The sequence below is a fragment of the Nothobranchius furzeri genome, chromosome 6 (genome assembly GCF_043380555.1).
Source record: "Nothobranchius furzeri strain GRZ-AD chromosome 6, NfurGRZ-RIMD1, whole genome shotgun sequence".
Lineage (NCBI taxonomy): Eukaryota > Metazoa > Chordata > Actinopteri > Cyprinodontiformes > Nothobranchiidae > Nothobranchius > Nothobranchius furzeri.
In genome coordinates this window covers 72073476-72092913 of record NC_091746.1, presented here as the reverse complement: position 1 = coordinate 72092913, position 19438 = coordinate 72073476, and the positions used below count along the sequence as shown (strand labels likewise).

Genomic DNA, 19438 nt, shown 5'->3' with positions numbered 1-19438 from the left:
CGCGTTTGTGACGATGACCAGAGGCGTTCTGCAGGAGTGCCCATGTAAGGTCACTTCCTCCCTCAGAAATAAGCACTGTTGACTGGTCCTGCTGGCAGGGAGAGCCGGGTCCTCTGCTTGCTGGTCTGTAATTACTGTAGGTGGCTTCAAGAAAGCCTGGATTTCAAGGGACTCGTGTTAGTGTTGGTACAGATGCGAAGATCCTGAAGCCATGTTTCAAATTAGAGCCCAAACACACTCTTCTGAACATGTAATCACATGTTCTCTGCAGCAGAGGACCACGGTTAAATACAGCACGTAGAGGATTTCTGCGTCTGCATCCGCAGAAGCACGACTCATGTAGATGTTGCTTCTGCTCCTCAGTGATCAACCGGTTTCTCAATGGGGTGCAACAGATGGAGCACAATATTCTCGAAGGCGTCTCAAAGACTCTTTTAGAGTTGACTTTGAGATGAAATGGAGACCAAATCAGACACTTTTTCAAATTCAAATTAAAAAATACTTTATTAGTTCCAGAGGAAAATTCAATTGTTTCAGTACACACAATTCCAAGATCAGACATACAGACATAGACATATGACAAGAATTGGTGACTGTGGTCATTCGCAACACGAGTCGCGCTACCGTAACAGATCAAGAGGGTTTATATGATGATAGAGTCAGGGGGAGGGGAAAAAGGCACTTCAGAGTTACCCTCAACAGAGAGGATAGCTTTGCTTTGCAAAAAAACACCTCATACAGAAATGCACACAGACTTCACTCAATACATAACACAAGTCTCCACTAGGTGGGGGGATAGAGTTGGTACTCTCCTCACTTCGGTGCGTGCAGCCGCATGGAGCAGCGCTAATCACCTGCGTTTGGGGGGGGGGGGGGTAATGGGTTAGAGGGCACATTGACTCCTAGACACGGTTCCACGGCCTTCAGCGGCCACAGTCCCACCCAGGCTGGGATAGGGAGAAAGGGTTTCCTTAGCAACGGCAGCACTCCACATTTGTTTTGAGGGGGGAGTTTTCACTTCAGCCTAACAGGCTCAAGGGCACCAGATTCAGGTAAGAACTTGTTTTGGGTACAGGCAGAGATAATTTCCTCTCTGCCTTAGTGTTCTGTTGGTCTTCAAACCTTCCAGGTCCAATAATGGCGTTATCAAACTATTCCAATCCGTGCTGATCCGTCAACTCTCTCCTTGATCGAATCCACCTTCTGTGCCAGAGCCTGAATCTCAGCCAAAGTTCCAAGCTTACGACTCATCTCGACAATTGTATGAGTCTGTGCGTTCACAGCGCAATGCATTCCATCCCTGAGCTCCGGGATTGAGCCAATATTCCTCGAAAGCTTGTTAATTTTCCGGTGTGCCAGGTAACCGCTCAGGCCGAACAACAGGAATCCCGACACAAAAACGACGAATATCCAAACATCTTCAGAATCCTCTACTGACGGTTGAGAGAGGCAGATCAGGTTCCACTGTTTCCAGGAGTCCATGGTATACCCAGCTGGCTCTGTCCCAGAGGGGCATCCGGGAGGCCCTTCTCCTGTTCTCATCGTTGAAAAGATTTTGTCAATCGCGTTGAGAGACCAACTGACCAGGTCCATGTTTAATAATTTCCAGTTTCCAGAAAAAATGCAGAGAAGTGCCGTACACAGCCTTGGGAGGAGCAGGGAGGGAGAGGAGAAAAAAGCGCCTGTACTCTCCAAGAGCCGGAAGAAGAAACATTTTGAAGGAATTGCCACCAGAACTTTATCAGGACAACAGCAGTTTGTTTGCATCAGTGACTATGTGAGCCGACCGGAGATAAACCTAGTCACCAAGTTCATGTTTCCAACTAAAAATCTACAGCTAGTCTCCCACAGTCAGCACACAAAGGGAGTATTAAATACCAGGGGTGTAATGTCCCGCAGAGGGATGTCGGCATTAACATCGACAACGTTAGTCGTGTTTTTACATGATGGTATCAGTCCTGTTTTTACACAGTTTAGTAGAAAATAGTTATTTTACCTGACTAGTTTCAGCTAGTATCTCTAGTCATCATCAGCGATGCTTGCTGAAACGTGTCAGGTCAGAAAACGGATAACGACTATGAACACGAATGAACGTACAAAAGGGTATCGGTCCTGGGTTCACATCAACAACCCGAGTTTATTCCCATCTAGTACAATTCAAGTTTATTTATAAAACGCAAAATCAGGACCAGAGTCGTCTCAAGGACCTTCACACAGTAAACATTCCATTACAAGTCATTTAGTCAATCAGTAAAAAGTTTCCTATATAAGGAACCCACCAGGTTGTATCGAGTCACTGACTAGTGTCAGAGTCTTTACAGCAATCCTCATACTAAGCAAGCATGCAGCGACAGTGGAGAGGAAAACTCCCTTTTAACAGGAAGAAACCTCCAGAGGATCCTGGCTCAGTATAAGCAGCCATCCTCCACGACTCACTGGGGATGGAGAAGACCGAGCACACACACACACACACACACACACGCATGCGCACACACACAACATATTTACCAAGCAATGTTCCTATGGTTACATTGTGATGTCTTAGTAAATATTCTATTTGGTGAGATAATCTTTATTGTATTTATCCTAGTGGATCTATAATTATCGGGTAAACTAGTAGTAGCAGATTCAATGTCAAAGAGACTAAAGTGTTATTATCAGGAGAGGGAGAATGTTTAAGTGGTTAGCAGCAGTGTGCTAGCTGATTGATAGTTCAATTTTCTGTATCTGTGTCAAGGGGTGGGGGTCCTGTTGATATTTGTTGGTCAAATAATAATCTCAGAAGTGTAAATGTGTGTGTGTGTGTGTGTGTGTTAAGGCACCTTGATGCGAGAGTTTAAAGCCACCATCAACCTTATGTTGTGAATGACTCTGCTGTCCGTGGTCAAACTTCAGCTGCGTGTCTGTGTAGCTGAGTGTATTGTTTTGTGTTAGCTCCAGCTTCACACACACAACACGTGAAACATCCACTACAGAAATGTCTGCTCGTCTTCCCGTTTGGGAAAAATCGAAATAGGCTGAAAAGTTGTTCTAGTTCAGGCTTCCTGAATAGTCAGTGGTCATGACAGAGCATTCACGTTTCCACTAATGTCGCTGATTTAAAGAAGGAAATCTAAACCTCTTAAACCTCGGGACAGTCCAACGACCAGCAGCGGACTGGTTTCACTGGAATTCCCCCAAAACCCTTTTATTATAGGTATAACGTGTCCGTCGTTTCTACAGACGCAGGGTTGTAAGAGGAAATGAGGTGTTATCAGGACGACTTTAGTGTTAATAGGCTTAAATTATGGTTAAAAGTTAAACTTCCCTGAAAGGACCTTGTTTTTGTTTCCATAATAAGTGTCTGGCATCGAGTCTCCGTCCAACCAGAAAGCCTATTGTGTTTTTATTTTAGACACGTTAGGGTTTCTGAGACTCGCCCCATATTTACTTTCATCTCGGTCACATTATAACAGCTCATTTTCATCTAAATATAACAGGATTATAATAATGGGGTTCAAATGAGGCTGTTTGCTGGAGTCTAGCGCCGCTGGATCCAACAGAACGAGCTGAAAGCAGCCGTGTGTTTTCCAGATGCTGAGGACTCTAACCTGTGACTTTATTATAGACAGTAACCTGTAAATATGTCTCAGAAAGAAAACCATCTCTCATACAGCACCACTCAAGACAAAAATCACAAGACGCTTCACAAAAGCAAGAAAAGCTAAAGTATAAAAGATTTCCAAAAATGATTAACAATATGTTTAAAGTGAGAAAAATAACATCTGTGCTTAAAAAAATGTCAGGGAAGGGAAGGAGGAAATGAATAGGAAAGAGGGAAATCAGTGGATCCTCAGAAAGGCGGAATAAGGAGAGGGTGACGCCATTTTTGATTACAGCTAAAAAAAACTACAGCGTCGTGCAGTACAGTCGGCATTTCCGTCTTTTTTACCTGATTGGCTATTTATGAGCTGCCTAGTCCCGCCCCTCAAGTGCCGCTCTGCCTGTGAGTTCCCAGACTCTCTCTCTCTGTGCAGAATTAAACAGAGGACGAGTCTGGCAGGCCAGGCTAGGATAATCCATGATGTCTCACTCTCCCTGAACCACTTAATCCCGATGAATCCTGGCATTGTCACCTGAGAATATGCCCGCACCATCAGGGAAGAAGAAATCCATCGATGGAACAACCTGGTCATTCAGGGTCTTCAGGTTGATGAACGTTGATCTGACCTTTGTGGTTAGAAGTTGTCACTAATGGGCATTTCCCATCTGTACCGGGTCGGCCCGGGCCGGGTAGCCCCAGTCGGCCCCAGCCTGGCCCGGTTGATTCCACACATCCTTGTCTTCAGCCCATGTGGGCTGATTCTACCCACCAATCAGAGGCTTGCTCTAATGGAAGGTGTGAATTTGCTGTCAGCAGTGGGTGTGTTGGCCCTGGTCGGCCTGAAGCAGACCCCCTCGAGAAGAGGGCTGAGAATGAGCCTTGGTTGGCCCGGAAAAATACCAGGCCACCCAGATATGTAAACAACCTACGCTACCCGGCCCGGGCCGACCCGGTACAGATGGGAATGGCCCACAATTTAAGCGGAGAGGAAATACAGCAGCCATAATCCCAGTGCTGGTAATAAAAGCACACCATGTGTGCAGAGGTCTCAGTGTGACCTCAGGAATGTGCGCCGTCACCACAAACAGCCATTGTATAGTCGCTGTGTGCATCGTCCTAAAATAAAGCAGGAAGCAAATGAGCTCTTGTCTCCAGGCCTGCAGATGAGCTTCCATAAACCTCATTTCACTGTTCCAACAACCGTCCTGCAGAACATCCTCAGCTCAGTGATGACTGGATGGCCACCACAAACCGACACAGACCAGTGGAATGAACGGAAATCAGACAGGCTGGAGTCTCTGAAAGAGGAAATCCAAGAATGTAGACTCTGCAGGTCTTACCAGAGCAGGAAGCTAAACATCAGTCTGATGCTGAAACAGATTCCACGGATCATCCAGGGATCGGTTCGGTTGTCCCTCTTTTCAGGACCTGGGGGTAGGAGTGGGAATTGATACGTTTTATCAATACCAATGGCATTGTAGATTCTGTCTACTGACCCTATTCCCTTATCAATTCCAGAATTGTTCCATAAATGGGAACAAAAACATAGCACACGGCATCCTGTTTCTTTATGATAATCTACCGGGAATTGGCTGGGAATGGCATTTCCAACTGTTCTCCTTTATGCTCCCTGTGAAAGTAGAGTCATCTTCTTGTTCGGGGTTGTTGTAGCTTTTGCAGAGTGGGAAAAGTCTCACCGCAGGTCTGGCTTTAGTCACTGGAGTCTGCTAGTGTGAAGCTGTGTGGCTAATGACGCTGTCATGATAGGCAGTGCTAGTTGATCAGTCACCTGCAGTATTAACGGGAGAAGACGTGAGAAGGTCACCGCTGCTGCTGCACGGATATTCACTAGTCCGGAGCGGGTCCAAACACATCAGTAATGTCATTAGGGTACCGCGGTGGTGCCCACATGCCTTTGCGAGTTTGTAGTGTTTCCTCTCTTGATAAAATATCTACAGTATTGCAAGTTACCTTGTTGTGATGCATTTTGTTGAGCGTTAGTGCCACTTGCAGCATGTTTCCTGCTTCCGGAAACTACACAGCGTGCGTGGTGACGCCTTTCGTGCTGACTGGATTTGATAAGTTTGCAAAAGTGGAGGACGACTCCTAGGAGTTGAAACAATGGGAACCGGTTTTCAACAAGAACCGGTTTTCGATTCCCAGCCCTACCTGGGGGAGTGCAAGATGGCAAAAATGTGTGAATGTTTTAAAGGTGATTTTTTGTCATCATGTGTACAGTCTCTATGAAAAGCTTAAGAGCACAACTCTGGGAAAAAAAACAAAACAGAAATCAAGGTCGACAACGAGAACTCGGTAGTGAGTAGCTGCACCTTTATGGTTGATCACTTCCAAAATTCTAGCGTGCTTGATGAAGATAAATGACTTGTGTAGCGCCTTTCAGAGTCAGAGGACTCCAAAGCGCTTTACACTACAGTGTATCATTCATCCATTCACACACTGATGGTGATGAGCTACGATGTAGCTACAGCTGCCCTGGGGCGCACTGACAGAGGCGAGGCTGCCGAGCACAGGCGCCACCGGTCCATCCGACCACCACCAGCAGGCAAGATGCGTTAAGTGTCTTGCCCAAGGACACAACGACAGCGACAGACTGAACAGGGCTCTAACCCGACACCTTCCGATTACGAGGCGAGCGCTTAACTGCTGTGCCACCATAACATCATCAACCAAGTGACCTATGACCTGCAGTGAATTTCAGCATGGCTCTTAGATTCTGGTGTTTGTGGATTTAGTCATTCATAAAATCTCTCTGACCGACTTGTGCCCTCTGGAACAAAGAAACCCCCAAACCCTGGCACCCATCCAGCAGTTGTTGTTCTTTTCTTCATTGTTGTGGACACGGTGCTCAGACCCATCTGACACAAAGCTCTTCACCCACCCGCACACGGGCAAAAACGACCAGATTTCTGAAGTGCCCTGCAGGACGGCATATGTAGGACAGACACAAGATCCTAATATCAGAATCTAACAGCATAAACCTGCCATTCCCAATAAAACTGTCGACTATGCAATGGTCCACCATTACCTGCAGCAAATCACGGCTCAGCAGCATCCCTCAGACTCTGGGCGATTGAAAAGATCTGAGCTCCCTCTGTAAGCATCATCAACCTTCTCATGAGGAGAGAGAGAGGCCTTCTGGATTCAGACACTGAACACGATTGAACCAACGAGAGGGGTAAGTAACCCTGTCTCCTTCCTCCTCTTGTCTCCTATCTCCTTCCTCCTGTCTCCTGTCTCCTTCTTCATCTTGTCTCCTGTCTGTTTGTTCTTACCATTTGTGAAAATGATCGTTCCCCTTCACAATTTGTAACTGGTAGAGTTAGAAAAATCCGCAGGGCCACAAACATATTAGGGAAGATGAGTTGTAGACTATTTTTAGCCCAAAAAAGATCCTGATTCTACTTATATTACATTATCTATGTAGACTATGGCTTCTTTAGAGCTGAGAGGCGCAGAGCTCTGGTCGTTGACGCGCTCTAGACATCTGCGTCCTGAGCACGGCCACAGTAACATTATCAAATTAGGTGTCGGCACCTCAAAAACAAATTTAACATGCAATCGTTCATGTCGGCTCATTTCCTTTTATGTTTTCTGCCTTTTATTTGTGTCTGATGCGTCTTGCTGCTGCGGAGCGGGGCACCTGTTTCGTCCTCTGGTGGTTTCACAGCACCGATGCGATCTGCGTGCGGCGCGCACTCCGCTGTTTTAGCGGTCAGTAGATCTTTTAGAACTGCAGTTCAAAGGTAACTCATAAGGTGAATATATATGAACCCAGGTAGCAGTTTCTCTTTAGGATTGAGAGGAGATGCAGGAAGATAATAAACAGGCAGGACAAAAAAATATTCAAATAAAAACAAGCTAGTTTTTGTACCTGGTGGTTGCAACAAACACACACCATTGAAGTTAATCAGAAGTGAGAAACAGAAAATGAAATTATTATTTTAATGTTTAGAGCAGCAGGAACTCTGAGAGGCTGCAGGCGCATCAGTGAGTTTGCGGCCGCTGCGCAGGGATAGGGGGCTGAAGCAGGGGAACAGTAAAGATGCAGAAACTACCGTTGTTAAAAGAAATGTGTGTTAACTTAGAAAATGTAGGCGCAAGTTTAATTACTGGTCAACTTTTTTCTCCAATGTTAAGACTGCTGCACAAAGAAATAAAATTAAAATAAAAAAAGACTGCTGCTCGCGTGGGCCCCCTTGTGGCTGTGGGCCCCTGGGCCTGTGCCCAGTTTGCCCGTATTATAATCCGGCCTTGGTCTCAGCAGAATGTAAATGGCTGGACGGCTTCTGTTGTGATATATCGATGTCTGCTAAAATAATGTAACTAATAAAAATGAAAACACCTCAACATTTATTATTAGAAAATATCGGATTTTTGATTTATATCGATATCTGAAATTAAGAGTCAGACAGTATTGGTATTTCTGATATCCGTAAAAAAGCCCATATCGAGCATCCTTGTGTGCAAAGACCTAGTTTGGACTGGGACTCAATATGGACATGATCTGCCTGTCCATGCGACGTTGACTGTTTGCAGGGATTAAGTACTGAGCACAATTAGTTAATCTCTGAATTATTTAAATCTCTTGACAGCACAACTAAAATATGTGTCTGATGTACAGTGGCGTAAAAAACTATTTGCCCCCTTCCTGATATCTTATTCTTTTGCATGTTTGTCACACAAAATGTTTCTGATCGTCAAACACATTTAACCATTAGTCAAAGATAACACAAGTAAACACAAAATGCACTTTTGAAATGATGGTTTTTATTATTTAGGGAGAGAACAAAATCCAAACCTACATTGCCCTGTGTGAAAAAGTAATTGCCCCCTGAACCTAATAACTGGTTGGGCCTCCCTTAGCAGCGATAACTGCAATCAAGCGTTTGCGATAACTTGCTATGAGCCTTTCACAGCGCTCTAGAGGAATTTTGGCCCACTCATCTTTGCAGAATTGTTGTAATTCAGTTTTATTTGAGGGTTTTCTAGCGTAAACCGCATTTTTAAGGTCATGCCATAGCATCTCAATAGGACTCAGGTCAGGACTTTCAGCCATTCAGTGGTGGATTTGCTGGTGTGTTTGGGTCATTGTCCTGCTGCAGCACCCAAGATGGCTTCAGCTTTAGTTGACAAACAGATGGCCGGACGTTCTCCTTCAGGATGTTTTGGTAGACAGTAGAATTCATGGTTCCATTTATCACAGCAAGCCTTCCAGTTCCTGAAGCAGCAAAACAACCCCAGACCATCACACTACCACCACCATATTTTACTGTTGGTATGATGTTCTTTGTCTGAAATGCAGTGTTACTTCTACGCCAGATGTAACGGGACATTTGCCTTCCAAAATGTTCAACTTTTGTCTCATCAGTCCACGAGGTATTTTCCCAAAAGTCTTGGCAATCATTGAGATGTTTCTTAGCAAAATTGAGATGAGCCCTAATGTTCTTTCTGCTTAACAGTGTCATGTTGGGTTGTAGTGTTTTGACCCACAACATGCAGAATCACACACAAAGTCAGAAGGTAAGCAAAAAGGTTTATTTTTGTACGGTGGAGGTGAAGATGAAGGTCGGAGTTCGGGTGGTTCTGGTGGAGTTCTAAAGCAGAGACAGGAGTGAGTAATTGCAGATTGGCAGCTTAAAGAGTTATGGGATTCAGCTTACGGTTTCCAGGTTGTCGAGGTTTTGAGAGGAGGGTAAGTCAAGGCTGGCTGAGTGAGTCGAGTGAGAGTCAGGAGTAATGGCTGGGAGCTGAGCATCAGAGTCTGAGATGTCCAGATTGGCAGGTGGGGGCTGGAGAGCAGGCGGTCAGGGGCGAGCGACGGGGCTGGCATGCGGGGTTTGAATCCGATGAGTCTATTTCTTGATGATGGAGGCTGGCTGGTGGAGGAGAAATTCCCAATACCATCCGGCACTGATGAGTTGTCCCGACGCTCCTTAAATCCCCTGACCACTGATGGGCAGATAGGCAGCAGCTGCTCTCCGGGCACACCCACCTGCACACAGAAAGACTCAGCACAACAGTTTAACTCAGCACAGACCATGACAAACAGTGGCTCGCGTCTTGGACATCTGCCATGCAGGCCATTTTGGCCCCGTCTCTTTCTTATGGTGGAGTCGTGAACACTGACCGTAATTGAGGCAAGTGAGGCCTGCAGTTCTTTAGAAGTTGTCCTGGGGTCTTTTATGACCTCTCGGATGAGTTGTCTCTGCGCTCTTGGGATAATTTTGGTCGGCCGCCCACTCCTGGGAAGGTTCACCACTGTTCCATGTTGTTGCCATTTGTGGATAATGGCTCTCAATGTGGTTCGCTGGAGTCCCAAAGCTTTAGAAATGGCTTTATAACCTTTACCAGACTGATAGATCTCAATTACCTTTGTTCTTGAATTGATTTGGATCTTGGCATGATGTCTAGCTTTTGAGGCGCTTTTGGTCTACTTCTCTGTGTCAGGCAGCTCATATTTAAGTGATTTCTTGATTGAAACAGGTGTGGCAGTAACCAGGCTTGGGGGTGGCTACAGAAATTGAACTCAGGTGTGAAACACCACAGTTGGGTTATCTTTTAACAAGGGGGCAATTACTTTTTCACACAGGGCAATGTAGGTTTGGATTTTGTTCTCTCCCTAAATAATCATCATTTCAAAAGTGCATTTTGTGTTTACGTGTGTTATCTTTGACTAATGGTTAAAAGTGTTTGACGATCAGAAACATTTTGTGTGACAAACATGCAAAAGAATAAGAAATCAGGAAGGAGGCAAATAGTTTTTCACACCACTGTACTTTATTCTAAGCATGACTTTTGAAAACTGGCCATATTTCCTGCATTATTTAGTGTAATTGGTTGCAAAAACATGAACTTATTTTAGTTTTATTTATTATTGGAAGAATTGTGAATATCTAGAGATGAATAAAAATGAATGTGTGTTGTGTGATTATAAAAGTTAATTCAGTTTGATGCAGCTGGAGATGAAAATCAGGAGGAACTGGAAGAGTCGAGTGATTTTTAATGCGTCTGTGTGTGTGTGTGTGTGTGTGTATGTGAAGGTCATAAAAGTCAGAATGCATACTTTACATGGCGTAACTCACCTACAGCCAGACTTTGTGCTAAATGTGATTTATGATTTCAAACATGTTTATGATGACGCCTGCAGGAGGCCTCGCAGCGCTGCTTTGATGCCGGACTCGGATGTGTCAGGATGAAGCTTCTGTTCTCGTCATCTCAGGCTTCTGAAAACAAATGTGATATAAAAGCAGGCTCAGCCCTTTTCCCGACTCTCCTTCTGGGAACAAATTGGTAAACACACCGAAGCTCGACCCACTCACTCTGGTTGGACTCCAGCTGATGGCTGAAGGCCAAACGGGAGCTCCCAAGTCCAACGCTTTGATTCTTGAGACACGGAAATAAAAAGCTGTGCAGTGAAACAGAGATGAGCAGAGTGTTAAAGTGTTAATTCGCCGTTCGCTCTCCAGCCCACAGCTTCACTGCTTTGGTTTCCTGTCCTGGTGTGCAGACAGCAGCAGTCAGTGAAACGGCGTCGATAAGGATGTTGTACAAAAACAGGCAAATATAAGCTGTGGAGCGTTTACAGCTGTAAATACAGCTGTTTCATTCTGGTTCCTGGAAAAGAGCTTCACTCTGACCCTTCAGCCAGATTTATGAGCTGGAAACTTGATTTTAGAAGTTATTGCTTAAATTCCCCGCGACCCTGCGTGGACAAGCAGACAACGATGGATGTTTAAATTTGCCGTGCTGTTCCCAAATCAGGCCCCCACAATGCGTCTCCAAAATTGAAACAAACCCGGAAGTACCATGAGTTGCAGTTCCACCCTCATCCACTAGGGGCTGGTGTCAGAAGCTATATATATATATATATATATATATATATATGTATATGCATATATATATATATATATACACACACACACACATGTATATATATATATATATATATATATATATATGTGTATATATATGCATACACATATATACATATATATATATATGCATATATATACACACACACACATATGTATATATATATATATATGTGTGTGTGTATATATATATGCATATACATATATACATATATATATATGTATATGCATATATACACACACACACATATATATATATATATATATATATATATATATATATATATGTATATGCATATATATATATATATATACACACACACACACACACACACATATGTATATATATGTGTGTGTGTGTATATATATGTATATGCATATATATACACACACACACATATGTATATATATATGTGTGTGTGTGTATATATATATATGCATATACATATATACATATATACATATATGCATATATATATATATATATATATATATATATATATATATATATACACACACACACACACATATATGTATATATATATATGAGTGTGTGTGTGTATATATATGCATATACATATATATATATATATATATATATGCATATATATATATATATATACACACACACACACACATATATGTATATATATATGTGTGTGTGTGTATATATATGCATATATATACACACACACACATATGTATATATATATATATATATATATATATGTGTGTGTGTGTATATATATGCATATACATATATATATATATGTATATGCATATATATATATACACACACACACACACATATGTATATATATGTGTGTGTGTGTGTATATATATGCATATATATATATATATATATGCATATATATATATATATATATATATATATATATATATATATATATGTATATGCATATATATACACACACACAGCCTTAAAGGCCCACTGTGTGATATTTTTACCTGTTTACTATCAAATCCTGTGTTTCCAGTTCACAAACTTGTCCTTTTTCACTAATATTTCTTACCAACATGAATTCTAAATATTCCTCTCAACTTGAAATTTTACATTTTTTAAATACATAAACTTTGGTCGAGGCTCCATGGTCATCCACCATCTTAAAATACAGTAGCTGTTTAGGGACATACGAGCTCCACGTTACCCGTTTGGACTGTGACTGTAACCTGAAAGAACCAGCAGAGGGCAGCAGTGCACCTTGGAAACATGGAGTCTGCTAATTCTACTAAGAAATAGAAAAGAATAGCTACCCCGTTGCTGTACTTGTTAGTTTGAATACAAAACAATTAAATCAAAAGACACATCAAATTTGTCAGTTCCTCATCATGTCCAACACAAGGAAGCTGCATATGTTCAGACCCCGGCCCGCTACTAGCTGGAAACCAGCCTCCGATTAGTGTCTCTGACTCCCAGACTCACCTCAGGTTGTTCATTCATCTTTTCCTCGTACCAGAACTCCCGATCCGGTCCCAACGTGTCCGTTCCAAAGTCCTTCTACTCAAGTCTCCTCTCTTCCCGCAGCCTGCCATCTCGCCCAACACGCTCCAGCACTCGTCCGCTAGCCAGTGGCTAATCAGCGTTGTTTACTTTATCTCCACAACACTCTACTAACAGCGATGTAGTTCTCCAGGCGATAAAGAGACGCTCCAACACAGAGGGCTTCTTCTCAAACGTTACCTTTAGACTTGGGTCTCCTTTTGCTGGTAATCCGTGGGAGTTTACACGCAGCATACACGGCATCTCCCCGGCTCTAGCCATGGCTAACTAGTAGCTCATGACGCCCATCTCCACCACACCAGCCATGAGCCACGATTGGCTGGTGGATAAGACAACATTGTTTACTTGATCTCCAGCATGTCCCCGGCTCACCAACACTCCTTCACCAGCCGTGGCTAACGATCAGCCAGTGATCGCTCCATATCCATAGAAGCTAATGGCGGCAGCATGTTTGTTTACATTGAGGCTTCGTGATCCACGAGAAACGTGGGTTTAAAGGTGGTGACCGAATGAAAAGCTGGAGGAGAACCTGGGACAAATGAGTCAGGGTTAAAAAGTCTCTGAAATACATGAACACATGTACGTTCTTGTGGACCAGACGCATGACTGTAATGGTGACGAGACCCCAGAAAAGGCCTTCATCCTCTGTTGTCCTGTTGGGGAATTGTTTTACAGAATTCCCATTTTGCAGAATTCCCCAGGTGACGGAGACGTATGAAGGGAAAACATCTCCATCAATGCGTGTGTGTGACTCCACACTGGAGCTGACGGAGAAGTACAGATCTGCCTTAGGGAGATGGGACTGGAAGCTCAGACGTCCCAGATGGATTCAGTGAAGCGCTGCTACTCCTCTGTGTGAAGAGGAGCCGGCTGAAGTGGGTCAAGCATGTGGTCTGGATGTCTCTAGGACACCTTCCTATGGAGGTTCTTCCAGGAGAAGATATTTCCAGGTTGGTTTGGGAATGTTTTTGGATTCCACTAGAAGAGCTGGTGGAGGTGGCTAGTGGGAGAGAAGTCTGGGGTCTCCTAACGTTCAGACAACAAGAATTAAAATAACTTAACTGTGATGTTTACAAAATGGCAGCAGGTATCTAAGTAGCCTTTAAAGGAGTAGTTCACCGAGAAACCACTTTTAATGATTATGTCTGATTCTAAGGGGTCACTCTGAGTGTTTCATGCAGGCTGAACATGGAAATAGTCTCCTACACCTATCTCCTGCAGTAGCTTCTGATAGAAAACAGACGGTGAAACTCTAGGATTAGAAAATCCTGGCAGATTTACGTCACCCTGTCACTAACATTCATGGACTCACCCATCTGGACTCACGACGGGGAAGGCTGTTGTTGGTTTAGCGTCCAGGAAACAGCAGAGAACATCTCAGCTAGCAGATGCTAACCGTTAGCATTAGCAACTACACCACACAGCAGAACTCCTCCAGGCTTGTGTTATTTGTGGAGACTCTGTGTTAAGCTCTCCTCAGATGTTGCATCCTGCTAGTTTCTGAAGCAAGTGCACCTGAGCCCCCGTACGACTTGCTAGGCATGTTCCTTCCTCCTAGAATCCGCTGCAAATGTACTGATGAAATGAGTGTCCCACACCTTTAAAACAGCTGTTTTCCATCATCCCCAAAATTATTGGAAACCACCACTAAACCATCAATGAAGAAAACTAACTGTGGATGCTGGTAATTCAGGCCCTAATCAGTCTGTGATCTCATGTATTAATGCTGTTTTTCCCATTTAATCCTGTGTGAGTCATCCATTATAAAAGCCCACTTCCTGCTGTATAGTGGTTGTTCTTTAGTGCAGATAAAACTCATAAACCCGTTTTATTAGATATTCATGAATTAGTTGGGTCAGCAGCTGGTATTCCTTTAAATAAATGGAGTTTTAGTCTAACTGGACTGAAAAATAAAGATGTGCGAGAACTGAGTGTTTATGGGAGTCAGTGAATGAGGTAAGGGTCTGCGCTTAGCTTGTTATTGAGAAAAAAATCTATATTTTAGTTGTTTTTGTGGCTGAGTGGCTCAGTGTGTTTGCTTGATTTTTTCCTGTGGAAAATGTTGAACAAATTATGTTAAGTCCTTAAATAAACTTAACGTCGCACCAGTTCTCCTTTGGAGAACCCTTTTTTCCCCATCACCTCTGCCTGGATCACAGGGAATCCACAAATCCATCCCAGTATACGTGAGCTAGTGCTGGTCGATGCGTTTACTGTCACCTATGGCGCAGGAGCATCTCCTCCTCTAAAACAGCACAGACAGTTCAGTAGAATAAAAGATGTTACACTACTTTTACTAGCTGAGGCTGATCTGGTGTTATTGGTCAGTGTGATTTGAAGAATTATTAGAAATGTGACCAAGGTAAAGCCAAGTCTGCTCCTCTATAGTTCAGCTCCAGGATAGACTTGAAATCTAGACCAACCTTCATGTAGCGTGAGGATTTGTCCATTTCTGACCTAAAGGCCATGCTCTATTTGCTCTGCCCAAGCAAAACCAAAAGTTTCTGACACAAGCCTAATCTACAAGATATGGGCCAAGGCCACTCATGCTCGGTGCTCTTATCTAAACTGTTGCTTCTCCGGAAAGCACAGGAAAGAAGAAAGAAGACCAAGAACTCTATTAAATGATGTCTGTTAGTCCAAATAATCATGTGAAGCTCAATGTTCAATCAATCTGTGAAATAAGAATATTAATTACTTGATATTATAATCCTATGATAGTATTTTAATAAGTAATATAACTTTGAATATTTACATTAGACTGATCACACGCAATGCTAAAGTCACATGGCACATTTCCTTTTTCTGATCCAATCAGAACCTTCCAGATCTGACACGAGGCGTGGTTTTGTTGGTGTTTGTTAAATCCCCTTTTGTTGTCAAATCCTGATTCGCCAATAAATCCATATTATAAAACTATGCCCCACGTCATCTTAACTTCAGTTCAAAGCGTTCTAGAGAAGTTATCGGAGTGGCCAATCCGTAGCTTTCCTCTTATAGCCGAAAGAACCGAACGACAAGCAGGATTAAATCTGTTGCATGTTCCACTTGCTGCAATGGTTCCTTCAAAATAATAGCTGAACAATCACGACCCTTCAGGGTCTCGCTGATGCCAATAAAACTGTCGTGACCTGGGAGTAACTCAAGACTGGAAGGGTTGGCAACCGCTGTATAGCTACAGGCGTCGGTTCCAAGAGGGTCCAAGCTGGACCCCCGACATTCCAGATCTAAACGAGGACTTCCGTTGGGGTACGTAGACCGACAGATGGCGTCTCAATGTGTGTTATGATCTCCAAACCAAAGCTTAGAGCAAAACACCATTTCACTCCCACTCAGAACTAATACTCTCTCCAGATTTGATGGTTCTGAACATATTTCACACACACACCATCCTCAGTCTTACTCCACCTTAGTTCATCATACACATAGAGTTTAAAGTTAGTCTTGTTTAAATTGTTTAGAAATAAATCTTTTAACTTTTTAAACCTGACTCTCTCTCTCTCTCTTGTATCTGGGTTAATACGAAGTGTTGTCTAATCCCTGCAATAAAAAGTTCTGATCTTCTGGTTAAAGTAATATTCAAAGATCCACCAAATTGATTTCACATTTCCTATGGAATCTCCCATTTTATGGGTCATTACTTAAGATGTAACTAACGAATCGTTACAGTCACAATAGTGATTTTGCTGTGTAGGCTGGTCTAGTCAATTCAATTCAAAATTCAAAGATACTTTATTAATCCCAGAGGGAAATTAGAGTTTCAGTACACACAATTCAGAGATCAGACATACATGGGCAAGACACATGACAAGAATTGGTGACTGTGGTCATTCGCAACCCTGAGTCGCGCTACCTTAATAGAGATAAGAGGGTTACATGAGGAATTGATTTGGGAGGAGGGAAAAAAAGGCACTTCACAGCTACTCTCCCAACAGGAGGGCAGCTTTGCTCTGCAAAAAAACACCTCAGACAGATAAGCAACAGACTTCAGACATTACACAACTTAGATACTCCGATAGGAAGGCCGGGGGGCTACAGCTGCCACTGTAGCCACAGGTGGGAGGGAGTTCTCGGGAGAAGCGAGAAGCGCAGAGCACATTGACTCCTGCAGGTTGATGACCTCGCCAGGCTGAAGTCCACCAATCCGAAGGCAGGGGGGGGGGGGGGGGGGGGGGTTCACTGCACAGCATCTGTCTGAATTCCTTCGTGGGGGTTTGTGGTTAGCATCTTGAGGCTGCTCTAATGTCATATTCAGATAACAAGACTTTGTTTGGGTCAGGCTGAGATAATTTTCCTCTCTGCCTTCAGTCTTTACTGATCATTCCAGTCCTTCAGTGAAGCCAATTTAGGTTTTTAAAACTTGCCCACACCGTCCGGAGACTCTCTCCGAGATGACATCCATTTTGCGCACTAATACTGGTATCGCAGCAGCTAGAACATTGTCCAGCTTACGATTCACCTCGAGTAACGTCCCAGTCTGTGAGGTCTCCACACGGACAGTGCTTTCCGTGGGTGCGAGTCGCCCTCCAATCGCTCCCGTCTTCCCAAATTTCCAGAAAACCAGATATCCTCCCACTCCAATCAGAAGAAATCCAGTGATCATCTGGCCAAATATCCACACGTCTTCAACATCCTCAATGGACAGCTGGGAGAGGCATATGATCTTCCACTCCTTCCAGGAATCCCCGCCGGGTGTGTCCACTGCGGGCATGTGGGAGCCCCCTGCTCCGTTCTCATTGTTGAAAAAATCTTATCGATCGCGTTGAATGACCAATTCCTCAAATCCATAGTTAAAAATAGGGTTCAAGTCACGCTCTATTGCAGCCCCAACAGGTCTACTATCAGCCCAAACACTTTAGTGTCTGACCAATCACAGCGCTCTACGTTTGTTGGGTGGGCCTGACACGAGCTGCAACAGAGACAGACAACAAAGATGGCGACTCTTTTGAAACGGCTTTGGCATCAACTCTGGACGATTTACACTTGGGCTTTTCTTTGAGACATGAGCTAATAGAGCTACTTAACTCCATCATTTAGAAAAAGGAGGAAGTTTCTTCTTCTAGTGTAAAGCGGACGGCCACGTTGACTGACAACCATCACATTGTTCGTTGCTCTTATTAGTCCTAGTGATCAATAGCATTTAGAGACAGTTTTAAAGACAGCCGTAGATCCACCCTCATGACTGAGCCGTCCCAGTGACCTCGTGGCCATCCTACATATTTACATATATAGAACGGCTTGTCAGGCTATAGCAGCAGGACACTAAACATAAAATAATCTCTTTCTTTCATTTTTCTTCTAAGACAGTGATCCAAGGGGTACCCCAAGGCTGTGTGCTCAGCCCACTTCTATGCAACCCATCAGCTAGTCATAACTATTTGCACCTTACATTTTGACTATTTAGTTTTTTTGTTATTTGATTTTATTATTTTATATTAAAGAACTGGTTAAAGTAGTTTACTATTTTTACTGGGAGCTAGGTGCTTGGCTTACATCAAACGTTTTTATTGCTTCATGTTTTTGTGTGTATCTGTCAATAAACATTTAGCTTGAATTCCTGACCTATATGATCCAAGCGCCAATTTCCTCAGTAAATAACTCCCTCCGTTTGTTTATACCAACATGGTTTGTTACTTTCTCAGATTTCAGATTTATTGGTCAAGTAAAAATTGCATTTACAAGGAATTTGGAAATGATACTGATGTTAGCTCTCTAAAACACATAAATTATTTTTTTAAATAATGATTTAGCCTTATTTGCATTGTTTATTGCACTCTTCACTACAAAAACGTTTAATATTTGATCAGATCTACACTTTACTCATCACTTCCACTGGTCAGTAGTTACCCACTGGAATCTCTTGGATACGAATCGTTGAATAAACGTCTAAACGTGATTAAATTTGAATGAACCCAGATCAAAATGGCCGTCACAAAAATGGTCCCAACTCTGCCAGCTTTTACAGACCGTTACCTAAAACTTGGCGTTACTGGCTGAGATATATTGACATCACACTCAGGGACCAGTGATAATGGATTGCACAAGACACCTTTTAATATTTCATGAGGAACTTTTAAACCATAACTATAACCCTATTATAATCTCTACATATGATCATCTGGGTCAGAGCTGTGACGTTCGCGAATGAACTGATTATTTTGAACGGCTCATAAACATGAACGATGGGAGCCGAGTCACGGCTCTTTTTGTCCTGTGCGTGTTTCGCACAGATGCACACAAATTAGCTCCTCCGCGAGACATAACAGTTATAGGGGTAGTGATGTGACGTTCACGAACTAATTAAGTCTTTGGAACAGGTTTTCAAAGTGAACGAAGAGAGCCGAGTGTCTGTAGAGAGCCGTTCATCTTGTCTTCCGGTAACAAACCTGCTTGTAAGTCAGTAAAGCACATCCGCTCAAACCCCACCCACCACTGTGACGG

General features: G+C 43.2%; 2 long non-coding RNA genes across 2 annotated transcripts in view; both read right to left on the bottom strand.

Annotated features, from left to right (window-relative positions):
• LOC139070377 (uncharacterized) overlaps window positions 1-5013 on the bottom strand; it is a 29327-nt gene extending 24314 nt beyond the window's left edge. The window contains exon 1 of the long non-coding RNA XR_011520905.1: window positions 4924-5013. This is a non-coding gene — a long non-coding RNA (uncharacterized lncRNA). The remainder of the gene's footprint in view (window positions 1-4923) is intronic.
• A 5673-nt stretch (window positions 5014-10686) lies between these two features.
• Window positions 10687-19438, bottom strand: part of LOC139070376 (uncharacterized) — a 49929-nt gene continuing 41177 nt past the window's right edge. Inside the window, exons 3-4 of the long non-coding RNA XR_011520904.1 lie at window positions 10924-11009; window positions 10687-10827 (exon numbers count right to left, since the gene is read on the bottom strand). This is a non-coding gene — a long non-coding RNA (uncharacterized lncRNA). The remainder of the gene's footprint in view (window positions 10828-10923; window positions 11010-19438) is intronic.